Here is an 18,649-nt window from a genome sequence, read left to right as displayed (position 1 = left end):
CAAGAGATCAAACTCTTTACAGTTGTGTTTGTGCTTAGAGAGGCAAGTAAAAATATCTTGGACTCTCTACAACTTTACTGTGTCTTGAGATCCTTAGTATTTTTCATCTTTATTAAAAAAAATTAAGTTTAAACCAAAAAATACTGTGGGAGACTCAGCATTTCCAAAACCTTGAAGGCTTTTGCTCTTGGAAAAATTAAGGTACTGATTAAGCAGCAATCTATACTATTTGCATTTTTTGATGTCAGCAACAGAGACCTTAAGTGTCCTCTAAAATGGATAAATTTGCTCATTGAAATAACCACTAAGGCAACTACGACTTTCACTGAATTTTCTACAATTTTTCTACAAATTGTAGAAAACAAATTATTATTTACCATTTGTTTTAATCAGCAGTGGCAGTGTTAACATCTGCACCACAGCAATCTTAATCAGGAAATGCCACACTTAATTCTGTCAGCATTTGGAATTCTTTCTACTAAAAGCTCTTCAGTGTTTAGGTATCTTGGTGATGTAATTTAGTGTTCAACTGGCTGTAATTAATCAAGTCATGATGTAATAAAACCACATGGATGTTTCCATTCAAAATGGTCAAACAATAAGCCAATGAACCACAACCTGTCTAGAAATGTTTACAAGACCCCACTTAACTTACTGACATTTTAAAATGCCACATCCTGCAAATTTACCCTGGTTCAGGCAATGAATTTTCTTGCACATAAGAGACCACCTAGCCATGCTACTCTTACAGCTGAGTACTTGCAGTAAAAGCAGCAACCCCACAAAGCTTCACTTGCTCATTTAGAGAACACATTTCATCAGATTCCAGATGGTTAAGAGTTAGAAATGTAAGTGCTGGTTTTGTTGATATGAATAAACTCAGCAGGGTGTTAGTTTACCATCCCAGATTTCTGCAGGTCTCTCAGTGCTCAGGTGAGCTTCAGGAAGAGCAGTTCCCTCCTTGGCTGACAGGGACACTCTTGCTGATGCTGCAGCAGCAGGTGCCCCACTGCGAGAGCACATCTGCCAACCTTCGTGAACCTGATTCACATCTGGGCCTTAAAACACAGACATGTACTGACACACTACTTACCTTTAAACTCCTAACTGAAGTGGCTGAGCATCAATTGGAAACAGGGATTTCTATAGAGGAATCCACAACTACCAAAATGAGGGATCAGCTTCTGAAAGCATCAGTTTGTTTAGAGCCAGCAAAACCAAGATTTTTATTTAGAGACTATAGCTCATTATGAAAACTTAGTTAAAAATTGTAGAGAATCAAACCACCTAAAATTTATTTCTTAAACCAAGCAATGCCACCTCTTTGCAGAATCATTTTGCCAGTATGACAATTCTAGCTTTTTATTCTGCTTGATTGTGCCTAGGTAATCACAGCCATGAACTATTTTTAGGTGCAGCCCTGTAGTCAGCACAGTGCTTACACTTCCTCTCTCCAGCAAAATCAGCTGGACTGGCAACAACAGCTTGGCTAATGGAATTACCATGTTATCCAGTGCTTCTGCATGCACAGACAAGAGAGTTGAAAACTCCCCTTCCCCGGCCCATCACAGCTCTCCAAGAAAGTTCTGTAGGAAAACATTCACATTCAGTATGTAAAAATGAAACCCTTTCTGATACTGGCATTTTTTTCCCAGCAAAGTTGATGTATTGTGGTCTGCTCCACTAAAGTTTTCCAATTGCTTCAGATATGTCAGGGGAAGAGACAAACAGGATTTCCAGACTCAACAGGCAATATTTTCATGTTTTATGTGTTTTGTAGGCTTTTGTCCATATTCTAACTTCTGTACAGCTTGACACTGGTGTACAGTTATCCTGATTTAATGTCTTCTAGAAGTTTTACTGGCATGCCAGCTTCTCCTTCCAGGTAAGTCACAGGACAGCTTTATCAATCAGTCCTAACAGGGATCCCCAAGGTATCATTCCTGCCTCCCAACAGTCCAATACTTCTCTTGCTATCAGTACCCTTTTTTTTTTTTTTTTTTTTTTTTTTTGTCAAACTACTGGTACAGTCAGTGAGCAGCAACACAGCCCATTTAGGAGAGAATGGCTCAAGAGGAATGCAGGCTTCCCAAAGAGAAGGGAACTGTGCCCCTCTCAGTGTTTCTTCAATGTCTGTAGCCCTCATGTCTCTCTTTCTAGCCCAGTTCTGGCTAAGTTTTCCATTAGGATATGGAACAACACAAATCTTTCTCTGTGACCAAAGCGCACCAGTGTGCCAAACACAATCAACAGTAAATGCCATTGCAAAAGAAAAGCAGTCAGTGATCATTTTCTGCACAAAGTATGAACAGATGCATCATCATGCAGTTCCTAAAAGAGAGGAAGTCTGATGTAAAGTGACACTACACACATCTAGAAAGAAAACAAAAAACCAAAAAAACAACAACAACAACAAAAAAAAACCAAAAAAACAAAACACAAAACCAAAAAAAAAACCACAAAAAAACCTAAAAGAAAAAAGGTAATTAAATTTTTGGTGATTAGCCTAGCTAGCATTTAGTCCAGATAAGAATTTAAAAAAAAGGTGCATGAGATTACACCTGGCCTGAACAGGAAAAAAATCTGATAAATTCATAAATGATTGGATTAGTTCTGCCCCAGGAAGCCAGCCTGGTACACATACCCTCTACAGACTAACTGTGCACAGTAAGAAATAAAAAAAGTTGTGCTGCATTAATTTCTCATTAGAAACAAAGGGGAAAAAAAAGAGAAAAACATGCTTAAATGCTGAGTGCAGGTCGCCTCCATAAACTACATAGCCCACATTTGACAGCACAGTTCTCTCCAAAGCACACACTGTAAGAACTGCCCGCAGAGATCAATTCCACAGTTCCAATGCTTCATCCATTTTGTGTTTGTTTTAACCAAACTGGCTGACAGACTTCTAATTACTTTTCTAAAATTTCCTTAATCCAGTTTGTGGCAAAACCCCCCAATGAAGCAAAAAAAGCCCAAGCCCCCGAAGTGTTGCTCTGAATTGCGACTGCTTAACCAGACCTTTTACAGTTTAGCAGCCAAATTCGAAAAGATACAATTGGGAACCAAAGAAGTCAAAATGGTCTGGCGTAATCACTGGACCTTATGTCTCTGGTTTCTTGTATCTGGAGAACTTTTCCCAGGACTTGCTAACACAGCTCCTCTCTGTGCCCTTTGCTACCCTGCCCTGCCTGAACACACAAAGCTGTGAGGAAAATCCTGAACCAAACCCCTAAAGGGGACTATGCAGTCCCAGCCCTGGTGCTTCCAGACAAGCAGAGTCCAGACAGCACCAAGCTATGGGACATGATGGATTTTCCTCTATGTCTGCACAGCATTGCAAGTTCCCTTCAGTTCCCTCCTTTGGCCTCATGGGATTTGGGAGTCAGAATCTAAAACAGAAAATCTGGAAGCTGCAAATGCAATTTCATGGTGTCGTGAAGGACACAAGACAGCTAACTGTGCTACTGCAGGATTGTGCTGCCACTGTACCCCATCCATCTCAGTTTGGGAGTCTCTTCCCTAAACTCTTTCAAAGACAGCCAAGGTTCATCTTCTCCATTACTGTGAAGCACTGCAATGTACTTTGCAAACTTTTCAGGGATCTGAATAGATCCTGGTTTCATCCAGGAATGGAATCCCAAAATTATTCCTAACAGTATAAACGTATAGAAGAGGAGATAGGCTAAAACATCTCTGTTCAGTTTTTTTGAACTGTTTAGTAGTCTCACAGGCTTTTCCTCTCTCTCAGGTGAGTCTTTTCCCAGAGAGGGTAGGAAAGAACAGTGATGAGCCCACTAAAGGCATTTCAAGCCAGGGTCACTATTTTCCCATGATATATTTGAAGATATACTTCAAGTGGGATAGCACTGGTTTGAAATACAGCTTCTTAATAACATTTAACTCCAAAACCTGCAAGATTTAAATAATTTTTATCTGGCAAACTCTGTTAAATTCTCTGACAGAGTTAGAGCTGGATGTCATGGACCAACCTTTTCCATCTAAAAGGGCTGTCCTGGTTTCCTTCTTCTGCATCTTGGTTAGGGAAGAATCTATCTTTAATTGATACCTCACCTTTGAATAATTACATATACTGGCATTGCTACCTACATTATCTTGAAGAGTGACATTTCCAGAAAAAAAATAGTAATAATTAAAATTATATATTCATCATCCTGATTACCACAACTAAACATAGCACCATAGATTTAAAGCACTGGACTACTTCCAAGGTTATATTCTTCACTGCTGTGAACAAGCAAAGAGCAATATGAAAACACACAAAAGCCTCTCACAAGGCAAAGAATCTGATGTGCATCAACCAAGGTACAAAGGACCATATCTTCAGGCTTGCCAGTATTAATTACAAATCAACTTACAAACACCAAGTATGATGAAAGTCATTCCAGTTACATGCTCACGGACACAGCATATTTGCAGAGAAAATAAATCTCCAGAAATCCTATCACAGACAGAGTTATTTATTCTCTGCAGAGGAAGGCAGTGTCACTTCTCTGACATGCTTGGAATTAATGCAGGCAAACAGCAGAGAAAACTGCAGGTGTTTCTGCTTTTTAGAATATTTAAAGTTCCTTCCACTAACTTGCAATGTAATTTTAAAATAGTTTTTGAAGAAGCTATTCACAGTCCATCCTAGAGGATAAACATTTCACTGTGAAGTCCTCCTGAACTATCTAAGTCATAAGGGCTACACTTCACTGAAAGTGTCAGTCCTAATGCTATGGCCATGATGTTGCCTTCCAGACCCAGGCCCACAGTATTGTACAAAGAAGGGATATCTTGTCCAACTGGAATTCCTTCTACTCCAGCATGTAGGAGATATCAAACCCTTTGTCTCTTTCACTGATCCTCTATCCTTTGATTAAAGGTTGTTTATAAATCTTGAAATTTCTACCAGACCATGTTTCTAAATAAAGTGTTTCTAAATAAAGTTCTACTTGAGAATAAAGAAGTACTTCAGATATTTTCTGGAGTATGACTTCAAGTTGTCAATCAGTTTCTAGTTCATCTGAGGTAAACAATCTATTAGAAACACACTGGATTTTTGTCTTGCAAACATTTAAATCTGCACATTGAGGCTTTTCTTCTGTTTCTGCAGATATTTGGTGCCTGCCAGCTAAACCTACAACCAACATCCTTACAGTTTCGTGATTGATTTTGTGGGGGGAGAATTCAGAGAACAAAATCCACGTTGTTTCTGTTAAAGTCGAAGCCATTTCCCCCTTACCTTTGATCACATCTGAGCCAGTTACGGTGCTCTTTGCTAGCGAGAATCAATTGCTTTGTGGACTGACAGGTTTGCAAACAGAAAGCCCAAGTTATAGCTAGAAAACACATCTACCCTAAAGGAGCAGTTTCTCTCCTTTTGACACATCACAGCAGGCACAGTGGAGCAGAACTCCTCTTAACTCTAGAGAAAGCTTTCCTTTCAAGGAAGCAACCATAAATCATGTCACCCTGACCCAGCAATGGCTGAAAATTACTGTGCTTCTGATAACCCCAGAGGATAAAGGAAAAACCACAGCCAGTTACTGAAATTCCCTTGCAAAAAAAAACCCCACAAGCAGAAGATAGCCTGGTTTTGAGGAATCACATCCATTTCTGCAGATAGGATTTTGTGGCCAAAATTATTTGCAAGTGTAAATTATGGGCCCAGTCCAATACTTACTGAGGCCACCAGAAAAAGGTCCTATTGATTTCAGTAGGGATCAAATAAAGCCTACAAATCAAGGTGCAGTTCTTAAAAAAAAAATATATATATATATTTCTGGATAAGTACTGTTTGAACCTGGAAATAATTGTAGATAAAATTTCAAGTCCTCAGTGTAAGAGACAAAATTGAGTTACATATAAAAGTCAGGATCAATAGCTGTCAACCCCCTGGGCTGGTGAGGCTTTATTACTGTTGTGAAAAAACCTGATTTTGGATTGGCCACATAGTTATTTATAATATTTTACCACTTACCCTGTGTATTTATGTCCATCTATAAGTAAATTCAACAAATGGAGAAAAGACATTTATGGACATTTATGTCCACCTATAAGTAAATTCAACAAATGGGTATTTCACATCTTAATGTTTGTAGTGGCACTTTGGATGCACCTATTTTAGTGAGCATAAAGCAAATTATTGCACACTCACAACTAATTTAATACAAATACAGCCAAGAACTTCAGCTTTCACTTAAGGGCAGGTCACTGTCTTTACCTGCTTGCTGTGAAACAAAGATATCTTAAGTCCCTTCATAAATGGAAGTGACAGCTTAGAAGTAATAAATATTCACGTTTTAGTCTGGCTTACTTGAACGACCTAGATGAGCTTAGTGACTTTTCTGTGTAACAACTTAATATTAAGACAAATTTCACCCGTGTGGATGTATTTGCTTAAATCAACTGATGGCCTCTATTTATGCAGAATGTGAACATTAAAATACTTAAGTTTAAAGTGAATTAACAGAACATGGAAATTCTTGAAGTCTGTCATGTATATGCACTAAGCAAGGCAGAAAGGATACTGATATAGTAACTGAAGAATTTCTAGTAAGTTTTCACATGACTTAGAATGAAAAAGAGGAGATTTGATGGACAAGTCTGCAAGTCAAAAATATGTTTTGGTGAATAAATGTTGCACAAGTGATTTTGTAAAGCCTATAATATTTGAGGCCAGATTGTACCATTGGAAAAGTACACACCTAGCTGAGTACACACATCCTTGAGTCTTCCTCCAAGTACTTGGGATAACCTCAAACTCCCACTGAAGTTTTTAAAAGTGACAAAAACAGGCCCAGAGAAGAAACAAACCAGGCTTCACAGAAAGTAACATTTGTACACTAAAAAAGAAAAGGCCAAAATCAGCATTTACTTTCTAAAGCTCTGAGTGAGGTCCCCTCACTCCCTGTTCTTCAAAGTCAAACAGTCTGAACAGATGAACTGGAATGATACAATGCAGACATGCAGGAAGTATACAGGATACTTTTGGGAAAAAGTGGTTAAAAAAGGGAACATTTAAAAATTGGAATAATTTGAGGGAGGTAACCAAGGAGAAGGAAGTAACAGAACACATTCTGAGCAGATTTTCTGCCCTAACACACACACACACACACAATTCACCATGGCTATTGCTGTTACACTATCAGCACATTCACAGCAGAGCATTAACAACACATCGGTTTAATTAAAAATAAATGATTGTATATAAGGATTATAAAAGTTTATACTTCCATGAAAATAACAGTGATTTTTAAAGTGCATCTCAGTGTAACAGGAGCTAACCACATGCACTGCTTTCTCTTCTACCACAGGGAGCATTTACAGTGACTAAAAATTTGCCAGAATAACATTCTCAAGCAGAAACAGCCTTAGCTTCAAATACATCCTTATTTCCAATAAACACAATCGTGTTTTGCTAAGAACATTATTGTTTAGCTGATAAAATATTGCAAATTTGATATTCATTTAAAATCAAATAATGAAGTATTTTTTTCAGTGCTGGGCCACAGGAGCTTAAATTTACTATTTATTTGATTTCCTCACTTCTGTTGAATTCACTTAACTGGATGGACTGTATGAACCTGGTGTGAGCTTACACAGCAGTTCTACTGGAGACTGAGTTCTTTATCTCTTCCAACCTAACAAAAGGAACCAGGCTCACCAGCAGCCATAAGAACCTTTGGCACCTGAGGCTCAGTCCCTTCATTAGGATTGTTCCTTTTAAGGTACTTATCAGAAGGCAGGACTAAAAGGAAGCTTAACGAGGAAGAAAAGAACAAAGCAATACACTCCCTTCTTTATCCCTTCTGCTGCAAAATCCCCACAGGCCCCTGAACTCTGGCAAATCTGAACGCATCCATGAGCAGACCTCAGACAGCTCTTAAACAAACCTAGGCATAAAGACAACAGGGTTTACATGTTATAAGTTTTCTAGGTATAATTTAGAGTCCACAGTTTAGAAAATTAATTCTGTGTCTACAGCTCTGTGCCAAAACATTTTTGAAGGAAAGAGAAGCACATTTTGAAGTCTGCATTCCAAATGTTTCAGGTTCCTAAATGCTATTTTCATAAGCAACTTTGGTACTTTATCTCCCACTCACCTTGATTTTCAGAAGCCTTTTAAGATGTTTTTGAAAGTGTTTCAAATTATCCACAGATCATCACAGCTGCAATTACTGCCTCTTCACTTTTTTCCTGGTTCAAAAGAATACCCTGAGCAAGGACTTGGCTTGTGAGATCAATACTACAAGATTTGAACAGAAGAATTTCTAAATATATTCATTTGCAAATTAGTTGTACTGCAATTTCCTTTAGAATAGCAAAATAAATGCATTCCTAGAGCATTTTTATTGCAGCATAGTTTGTTGACAATCTAGACTATATGAGCGGGGAAAAAATGACATCCCTAAACAGCCACACAAGATACAACAAAGAATTTCAGCATCTGGAGTTATACAATATTCCAGCCTAACACCCACTGAGTTGAATTTCAAAGAATTGGGATTAAGACAACTTTGATACCAATTAAGGTCTTCTCTAAAACCACATGGGGTTTGTGCATCAGGAAGAAATAAGGAACTCCTTTAAGAGCAGGCACTAACACTTCCCTCTACCACCAAGAGCATTTCCTTCAGCACTGACAATCTGTAATTGAGCTGACAGGAAAAAAAGGAAAGAAGTCAGGGGAGACTAATGGCTCTATTTAACAGCAGTCTAAAGTAGCAGTGCACCTGAAGTTGGGCAATCTTTCCAGAAAAAAACCAAAATTAATGGTAATTACTTATTTTTGAAACATGACAACTAATCGTACTAAAAATAATTTTAATAAGTGGTAGCAATAAGCAGAGTCAAAACCAGAACAGGATGCTAAGTATATTCAGAGCATTTAAAGTAGCAAATGCTTCTCATGGTGAAAATATTTGTAAAAGAAATGAAACGGTAATGTACTTTTCCAGTTCTCAATCTAGTCACCAGCAGAGACCCCACAGAATGCTGGCAGGACACCCCCATCTTTAGGAATCAATGTTTTTGGTCAAAACCATAAATATCTGCTATCCCAAAATATTGTCCCTTCTGCTTACGTCAAACAATTACATTCCAGCATTAATCAGCACACACCACACTGCAATGCTTCAACAAAATTACTTACTCCTCTTTATAAAATACATATTGTCTGTAGAACAACTATGAATATTTCATGATGTGTAGTTTTCAGAAGCAAATGTTTTATTTTCATTAACTTTTGCTTTATTCTGCTCTCCAAAATCTTTTAAGTATGACCACTCAGACATTTCTAGAGTAAATAAATGCACTGCAATAATTTGAATGCATCAGGAGGTAATTTGTTTGACCCCCAAAACCTTCACATATCTTGATCTGTGAATATTAACTCATAATTCTTACATCTCTTACACTTCACAGTGAACATTTTAGTAGCTTTATTCACACAGAGTAATAACTCGGTGCAATCTGTGTGCATACACCAAACACATCTGTATGTAAAAAAGGATATATAGGTAATATATATAGATATTAGGTATTTATAGATATTAAATGTCCACACAAAATACACTTCAGTAGCAAAGTAAAGCATAAAAACTTCAAGAAACTTTTACAGGTTGAATGTTGTACCTGCAGTCCACTGACAACAGAACGAGCTGTTGGGGAAGTTCCACTTGCTCACATAGTCCTAAGCCGCCAGAATGGTGTTGAGAAAAAGCACCTGGAACCTGACAATTCCCAAAAAGCTTGTTCTCTTCCATTTATTATCAAAACAGAAATTGCATCCAGCAATTTTATATTAAAAACACCAACCCAAAAGACCTACTTGTATGAGAAGTCAGAAGAAATGGGACTCGTATTTCTCTGTGATGAGAGTGCACACAGCTCATTTTCTTCTGCAAGAGTCACCTCTGCTGTCCATGGAACAAATAACAATATAAAGTGTTAAACCTGTTTCAGCTGTCCAGTTGAGACATGGGAAAGGAAAAAGAAACCATGAAATTACCCAGGAAGAGTCAATAACATGTTATTTGACTTTATAAGCAGAAGTAAACATCATTCAAGCTGTAATTAAATTAATGCAGTATTTTGGATAAACAAAATTTGTGCAGGATCTGCTGTTGCAGGAACCTCTGCCCCACAGTACTAAACCCAACCTCCCTGGACTGCATTTCTGAACTGCTGATCATGTTCCCTGTATGAACAGGCAACAGCCCATCCCTCATCCAATCAACTTCCATTCCAATTCTCTGGGCCCCAAGCAAACATACAGGTATGCATGTATCAAAAATGCTATAATAGTTCTTAAAGGAAGGCAAAACTTCTGAATGTTATTTATGCAAAAGAGAAGAAATAGGCACTGGCTAAAGCAGGCTGGCTAAGCAGCAGCATGGCTTTCAGCAGGATTGACATGGGACTGCTTATATCCTTCATTTTCCTAGGAGAAGGAATTATGTACGAAGAAACAACCTATGACTTATCAACAACCTTTTGAAATTGTCAGGAAGCATTCTACTTGTCAGAAGGCATTCAACTATTCCTAAACTGGATATCATTTTCAGTCAACAAAATAAAAATGAATGGTATTGGTTAAGCACTGCTTTACCTCCCCTTCAGATTTCAGGTTATCACCTTCCATTCTCTAGGGCCTTGATCCCTTGAGACTGCCTTACAGCCTCTTGGATATCCAAGGATCATAATTTTAACATCTAATTATTCTTGTGAGCAGCCACTGTAAGCATCAGCAAACTTCAATAGAGGTTTCAAAGGGCACTGTGCAACACAGCACAGTCCATTTATATGAAGGTTAATTGGTCTTTCAGGAACTCATCCCATTTGCTAAAATAACATACAACTCTAGTGCAATAAAGTGATTTGGTTGCTTTGTCTCAAAGCTGAAAGACTTAAAAAGCTGCCTTCCTTGTAGGGCAGAAGGGAAGCATCTAGGGCATATTTGGCTATATGTTTCACACTTACATTGCTCAACAGATGTTTAAAATGGATTTGCAGACTATAAAGCTGATTATTCACCAGCAGTCTGTGACCAGACCATGTCTCAGCTGAGTTTTAAAGAGCAGTTTAATAAATAGAGAATAGGAGAATCTTAACAAGAAATTGCACCTTCGGGTTTAGGAGGCATATAATTGAGTAGGCCAAAAAGTCAAAGACACTCAACTAATACTACACAACTACTGGAGTGCACCAGAACAGGTCTCTAGAATAATTTAGGAAATGTCTGCTGTAATCTTTGTTTTCTGCTGAAGCACATCCACATTTAACTTTTATCACAGACACAGTTAGGTCTGTGTACATTTTATCAGAGCCTGACTTTCAGATAAGGGATCTGAGATAGGAATTCTCATCAGAATTCACTTAAAAGAAAATCTGGAGTAACTTTAGTGGAAGTACATACCTCATATAGGACACAAATAAATAGAACACAAATAAAAAAGAAATGAGAACCATGTATTTTACTGTGTCCAGAAAAATATTCAAAATCAGGGCCTTGAACACAAGCAATATTTATCTCAGGAAGCAAAACTAATTGGAATACTTGCACTGAGAGTTGAGTTATGTTGCCCCTGTTCCATATAAAATCAATTGCCCTTCACACTTACTATTGCCTATGGAATTCTGCCTTAAGGGCTGCTGAACACGTGATCAACAGGCTTGGAGATTGAGACTTTTGGGGAAGTTACCAGGAGCTGTATCAGTAATTTTAATTAGGATCAGTCTTTTCACCATCAGAATGAAATGCAAATTTGTCTACAGTGACAAACTTATAACACTTTTGATTGGGCAAAACCAGTGAGCTTGTTAAATCCCAGTGTGGCTGTGCTCATTTGGAATTCAAGTAGTTTGCACTTTCAAAATTAGCACAAACCAAAGGGACAGTGTTTTATTTTAGGCTAATTAGGAGCAAATTAGGTAATATGGATAAATCATCTAAAACCCTTGAATGGATGCATGCCATTCAGAAATTACTCTCCCAGAAGCAAGTTCTGAACTACAGGAGAGAACTCTCTCTCACTCACTTCAGTATCTGAAACAAGCACTCAGAACTGCTTGTAAAGTTTCTCTGTGGAGATTAAGGAAATGTGTTGGTCTAAAATCAGGCATTAAGTCTTTCTGATGCTGAAGAAGTTCCAAAGATAAATGGATGTAGCACTGATATTTTAAAAGTTGATAACACATGAATGTTCAAAGTCAGAATTAAATATTTAATCCTGCTGGAAAGCTGAAATACTTAGCTTTACACTGCTTTATTGTATGAGTTTATTTTACCAGGAGTTGGTAAACTCATTCAATAAGCCATAATATACCTAATAAACCTATAATAATAAATAATATGCCTAAATTTATAAACCAAAGGACCATGAGCACAAGGAAAAGCAAAATGGTAATACAAAAAAGTGAGCTTTTATGAAAAAGAGAGCTGATGACAACTAACCTGATACTTTGATCATGCAGTTCTAATTCTTCTAGGACCAGTTAACATTTTGAAAACATCTGTCCCAGGCCTGCATCTGGAAAATAAATTAGTGTTGGTTTAGGAAATTCACTACAAATCCTTATGAAATGAAGGCAGTAAGAAAGTAAAACTTACAGCCTTACATGCTAAAAAGAGCTAGAAACCAGCACTGCAAAACAGTAGCATGCAGAGTTCTTGAAAAAATATATTGCACAACTACAAAATTGCTCAAGTGAAAATGGAAAAAAAAAAAAACAAAAAACAACCAGTGCAGCAACAGAATTCCTGGCTGTTTCTCCACTGCTTTTTCTCTTCAGTAAACAGTCATCACATTGGCATGAATATGGGTCAAAATCCATAAGAACATCCTTGTAGAACACACAATAAGCCCAGCTCTCTCCTCTTCAGGTTTGGTCCTGCTGCCACTACAAAGACCAATGAAAATTGCTTTTCATTTGACAAATTCAGACTCAAACCACAAATGTGACCCAAAAATCAAGCTTTTCCACAAATTCTTCTGTGACGGCATTTAACTTCTAAAGCCTTCCAGAATTAAAGAAGGATTAAATGCCACTAACGTCAGATGCAGATGTGAGCATAAGTCTGAGTAAGTCTTCAGTGACACCAGCCTCTTAGTCCCACTGGTGCAGAGGGATCCAAACTATTTTAAGGCATTATTAATGAAAAGCCTGATTTTGATTTATTAAAAGAGGTGCTTACTTAAATACGTAAGTTTCTCATCTACTGCCACAGATTAGGAAGGCATAGGTAGTTTCTAATATACTCAAGGTGAAATCTCTCTATGCAGTAAGTGGAGACACCACTGGTGCCACTGTTAACCACTCATTAAAAGGAGCACACAGACTCCTACCCGCGGGAAAGCAGAAAGGTAAAAATCCAAAGGATTTATTTCTTTGCATCACAAAATTTGTGACAGCTCAACAGTCACCTGGGCTCTCAGAGCAGTTAATGCAAGACCAGCTCCACCTGGAGCTCTCTGCTTCTTTCGGATCCTCTGCGATCTCACAGATATGGGAATAATGACAAAAGGAAAATGAAAACCAGGATTACTCAATAAGATACATCTGCAACATAGTGGAAACAAATGTTCCCTTTTTATCCTGTTTATTCTCCTTAAAGCCGTTTGGGTTCTGTGTTTTCAAAAGCAATGTAAAAGTACAGGTTTACGGTATTTTGATTTCATTGTCCAGCGCTCAAAACCAGCTGAGAGGACAGACTGAAGAAAACTGTTGATGGAATTGTGCATCTCTTCGGCGTGCTGAACGAAGCGCCAAGCTGTGCGATGTGACATCAGCAGCGCCCGCAGCGCTGCGGGAAAAAAAGGGCGGCGACAAAACCATTTTGCCACGAGCGTGGATGAATACTGAAACACCGTCCCGGGGAGATGCTATCGCTGACAGACGTCTGAAGGGAGGTCACCCGTGACACTGCGGGACAAAGCCGCAGCGCCTCCTCCTCATTAGCGGTATTGGAATAACCCAGCGAGCGCTCATCGCTTCCCGGAGCAGTGCCGGGCTCCTGCGGGATGCACAGCGCTCCAGCTGGAGCATCACCGCCTCGAAACCCCACTGCCACCCGGGCACGGCACCAGTGATCCTCCCCCGCGCTCCGGGTACGGCACATTGCGTCACTTAATAGGTGAAAAATAGCAAGGCAAAACAGGAAGAAAATACGTCCGATAACGTTGACAAAGTGCAGTTTAAACAAAGGTGGTTAAATAGGCAGCATCAAGTGCCTCCGCCCCAGATTCTGGAGGCACTCAGCACACAGCTGGCGAGAAGACTTCGGCACAGGAGCGTTCGAGACGCTGAGAGGGAGCAGCGAATTGCCGGGGAGGGAGGAGCCGGCTGGGGCCGCCCCGGGGCGGAAGCGTCTGAGGGGCCCTCAGGGGCGGTGGGTGCCTTTGCCCTTCAGCGGGCACCGCCGGGCAGGAGGGGTAGCTGTGCCGTGCCCCCCTCACCACCGGGATCGGGCTGTGCCGTGCCCCCCTCACCGCCGGGATCGGGCTGTGCCGTGCCCCCCTCACCGCCGGGATCGGGCTGCGCCGTGCCCCCCTCACCGCCGGGCGGGTCGGGCACGGGCTATGGTGAGCTGTGCCCCCCTCATGGCCGGGGCACTCCGCGGAGCCGCCAGGGGCAAGGCAAGCACGGAGCCGCCGCCCCTCAGGGACCGCAGGCAGGCTCAGGCCGCCCCGGCCCGCGGGAGGTACTCACCGACCGCGGGCAGCAGCGCCGGGCCGGCTCCCCGCACCCCGCGGGGCGAGGGGGTCCGGCCCAGGATCCCGGCTGTGCCCGTGCTGGAGAGGCGCCCGCTGGTCCCTGGCGTTGCCCCGGCGCGCTGAGGGGAGCCCGGCCCGCGGAGGGGACGGCCCCGCGCCCGCTCAACGCCCGGGCAACGGCGGCCACAGCCCGGGGCTGCTGCTCCGCCGTTGGAGCTCTCGGCGCTCCCGAACCAAACATGCCTTCTTCGCTCGGCTGCTCTTGCTGAAGGTAGCCCTTCTTACAGAAAATAGATACTTAATACTTTTGCAGACACCTGTGGAAGTATGTAAAGTTTTCGATTGTGGATCGCAGAGAGTTTTGCTGAATAGTTTGCTGTTGATTACCGTGGAAAGGGTCAGAGGTATTGGAATAGGTATCTGGGAGTATGGACTGGCTTGGCATCTGGTAGGAAGTTTCTAAGCTTATAAATGCGAGTTGTGAACATCTGTCTGCTTCATAACTTGACCTCTCAGCTGTAAGAAAAAAACAAGTAATACACAAATCAAAAGTTTCCACCTATCACGCAGGAAATGCAATGCACACTGAAGGGAAGTATATGCATCTTATGTAATTTTTATATACTTCTATTAAGAACCTGCATAAATTAGACCTGATTTTTAAATAAACACTCAGAGCTTGTGTTCTAAACCATATAAAAACGTTCTGTTTTCACAAGCACATGGAATCTACACCTGCTGAGTGTGTGCTTCAGCAGCACAAACATGAAGCATGGGGCTATATCCTCCTTGTCCCCAGCATTCCTGCTGAGCCAGGGAAGGGAGGAGTGGCACAGAGTAGCTCCCTGCTTTACCTGCACAGCCAAAGCAGATCCCTGAGATGGGAATCTTTTCCATATTAATGGCTGGTGAAATGAATCAGTGTTTGTGTGCTGAAGCATGGAAATACACAGCTAAAACTTGGAAACCACTTCTCCCTGGCACTGTAGTGACATTTGATGCTGACAGATGGGGTTTTGATTTCGGTTCTCCTGGACAATGAGATGTGTGAGGATATAAAAGGGTTGTGTGCATTCCAAATTCAGCACAATAAAACTGCTGTGTATTGCCATGGAAGTTCTATCTTTTACGTATGAACTTCTCTGTTGATCTAAAATTTTTGAGATTTTTGTGCTACCACAATAAATTCTGACCCATTTCATATTATAAATCCAACAACGCTATCCTGGAAAGCAGGAACAAGTTACATTCAATCACTTTTATTAGAACATTACAAAAATTACCCAAAATATCCTTTATACGTATAAATCATGTTGTCCTTTCAGCTTCAGAAATGGTGTCATGTATACCAGGACTACAGTGGGAGAACAGAGAATTTGATGTTTGGAAAGTGGGAATATATCTGTTTCTTCAAGTGGTAAAAGTTACTCTGATATGAATGAATAATGAAATACCAGCACCTAACAATTTCACTATCAAAGGCTGAATACTCCTGTCCTGAGCCTTACCCATTCCATATGTGGAATACAACCCCCTATTTTATTAACATGTAATGATGACTAGAAACTTTTCTCTAGATTGAAATGCCAATGATGCTGTGCTAGAAGAGGCCCAGAGGGCAGTGAGTTGTGTAAGTGGCAAAGTAGCCACAGAAAAAGGCAAATAATGCTGATCTTCTGCCCTTTTTGTTTCTAGTATCTTCTTAGCATTTAAAAGAATCAAATATTCTGCTTCCTGATGAGTTCTGCACAGTCCAGGTTAGGGAGTAAAATTTCTTAAGAAATTGATAGAGGGGTTAAGACAGAAAATTTGCTCATCATTTCATGTTAAGAAATGTCATGGGGATGCCATAAATTTAAAAGCCAAGCACTGCATATCCAATTTAGTACATAATGGTACCCAGTATATGTAAAATTAAAGTTTGCAGTCTTATATTAAAGTCAATCATCTTTAAAAGGTATTTGGTCAGTCATGACATGATGATATATTTAAACAGAACTCAGCTTTGTTAGTGGAGCCTTGTCCAGTTTAGAGATTCATTCTAAGACCTTATTTGTAGGCACAGCCAAGAGCATCTCCCTGCTGAATGGAAAATACCAGGTGACATTAGGAAGGACAATACAGAACAGAAATGAAACCAGCAATCACAAACCCTCCCAGAGTTATCAAGGATGCCAGTTCGTTTTCATATTTCCTCTAACTTGCAGTGAGCCCATGCTTTTATCAGAGCAAATTTACATTCTTTGTTCTTCAACACAGACTTGCAGAACAGTGATTCACACAGGAGGCTCATCTGTAAGTCTTGCTACTGATGAGCCTGATAATTAGTAATAATAATTATGACACTGTCCCTTGACAAAAATCAAATTAAAAAAATTATATCAAACAATCATGTATGCTTGCTTTAGGAAACAGAAGCCTTCAAATGTTGTGAATGGATAATCTGAAGGAATAGATGTATGCATCATTCTCTCTGTTATTCAAAGACTAATTAGGCATAAAAGAATAAACTAGCATAAAAGTAATCATCAAAAATATAGTTAGCACATAAAGTTATAAAGGCACTCTGTGATTAGTAACATCATTGGTGTTCTTTGTAAGAAAATTTATGTTTGAACCTAAAATGAGATCTGTATATTTTCTGCATAGACAAAATCCATATCCATATGGCTCTTCATTAACCTAAGATCAGTAGAGATGAGACAGATGTGGGGGGTGGGAGGGAAGAGGAATAAAATCTTGCAAAACCAATTTGTTACACTGAAAATGAATAGAAATAATAGCCTTGCAATGACAGTAATATTTTTCTTCAGATAGAGAGAAATAACTTTTTAAATTTCCCAATTCTAGTAAATGCTCATGTCACTGTAGATTCTGTACATAATAAAAATAAATACAATTATTAGTTAAAAAAAATATTTCATTGCCACATTAAAGATACAATAAAGAGTTTTTCAGGAACCTGAGCAAAATTTTGTTGGCAACAAACTTTAAGGTACTAATAAGCCTCACAAATCATGCCACTATTTCTTACTGATTTTGCATAATAAATCTCTTCCATTCCTCACTTAATGAATAAAAAAAGGTGTCAGAAGACCAGACCATCCCCAGGAGACCGTGCCTTTTGTCCAAGTTACTGAAAGCTGTACATAAGCTCCTGAAGTCAACTTTGATGGTGTTACTAATACAGTAGTCTTGACTTATATTTACATGATCATCACTAAAGATCAAGTTTAGGCATGACTAATGTAAGAGATAAAGCCCTGGAATCTGTTTCCAGTCAAAGTGACATAATTGCAGGTGACTTTGCAGTTTTCTAATATATGATTTCTAGGGAAGTTAAATATTTGTTTTCCAACTGTAGAAGCTACTTCCTGCTATGTTTCTTTAAAGCTTTTTAACAAAATGAGAGATAATGGCAAGAAAGTAAGAAAAACCCTCCTAGAAAATCCTGGTTCTTTACAAATCTCTGACAGCTTAAGTTTGTGTAAATATTAATTAAGGAAGGAAATAATTCAGATTCCTCCAATTTTCATCTGTGCTTTCCAGCATGGTCACATGTACTCACAAGCAGTAAATCCCACCACAGAAAAGCTGCGTGCAAGCTATCAGAAAAACATTCTCTTATGCATATGACTTAAACATCCATTTAGTCTGCACATTGATTCTACTGCCATCTATTTAATTAGTACTCCTAAGAGCCAAACAAGTAGAAGTGCTTTTTGTTAAGGTTTGCAAATATTTCTATTATATAATTTTTTCACTGAAGTATAACTTTTAAAACTTCTAGAAGACAGGGTCAGGGTTGTAAAACCTTCAGGGACTTAGGAACCTAGAAAAAATTGAACCTCTAGTGAATTTGAAGGAATACTGCTTTAATGTTCACCATATAGCTCTAGCCTTACTCTGTATCATATCTAAACTTGTTT

General features: G+C 39.5%; 1 protein-coding gene across 16 annotated transcripts in view; it reads right to left on the bottom strand.

Annotated features, from left to right (window-relative positions):
- Positions 1-14,865, bottom strand: part of SPSB4 (splA/ryanodine receptor domain and SOCS box containing 4) — a 156,705-nt gene extending 141,840 nt beyond the window's left edge. For 3 of the 16 annotated variants that reach the window (XM_053951640.1, XM_053951641.1, XM_053951631.1), the window contains exons 1-3: positions 14,716-14,842; positions 12,461-12,536; positions 9,836-9,920 (exon numbers count right to left, since the gene is read on the bottom strand). The gene's annotated coding sequence lies outside the window, so the exon portion shown is untranslated. Of the gene's footprint in view, positions 1-788; positions 1,587-8,108; positions 8,203-9,639; positions 9,756-9,835; positions 9,970-12,460; positions 12,537-14,715 lie in introns of those variants that run through there. The other 13 variants (XM_053951633.1, XM_053951632.1, XR_008432569.1 and 10 more) reach the window with 10 other exon arrangements.
- Between the last annotated feature and the right edge of the window lie 3,784 nt (positions 14,866-18,649).

Source organism: Vidua chalybeata, chromosome 10 (genome assembly GCF_026979565.1).
Source record: "Vidua chalybeata isolate OUT-0048 chromosome 10, bVidCha1 merged haplotype, whole genome shotgun sequence".
NCBI lineage: Eukaryota > Metazoa > Chordata > Aves > Passeriformes > Viduidae > Vidua > Vidua chalybeata.
Note: the sequence above shows the minus strand (reverse complement) of the source record. Positions and strands in the feature narration are given on the sequence as shown.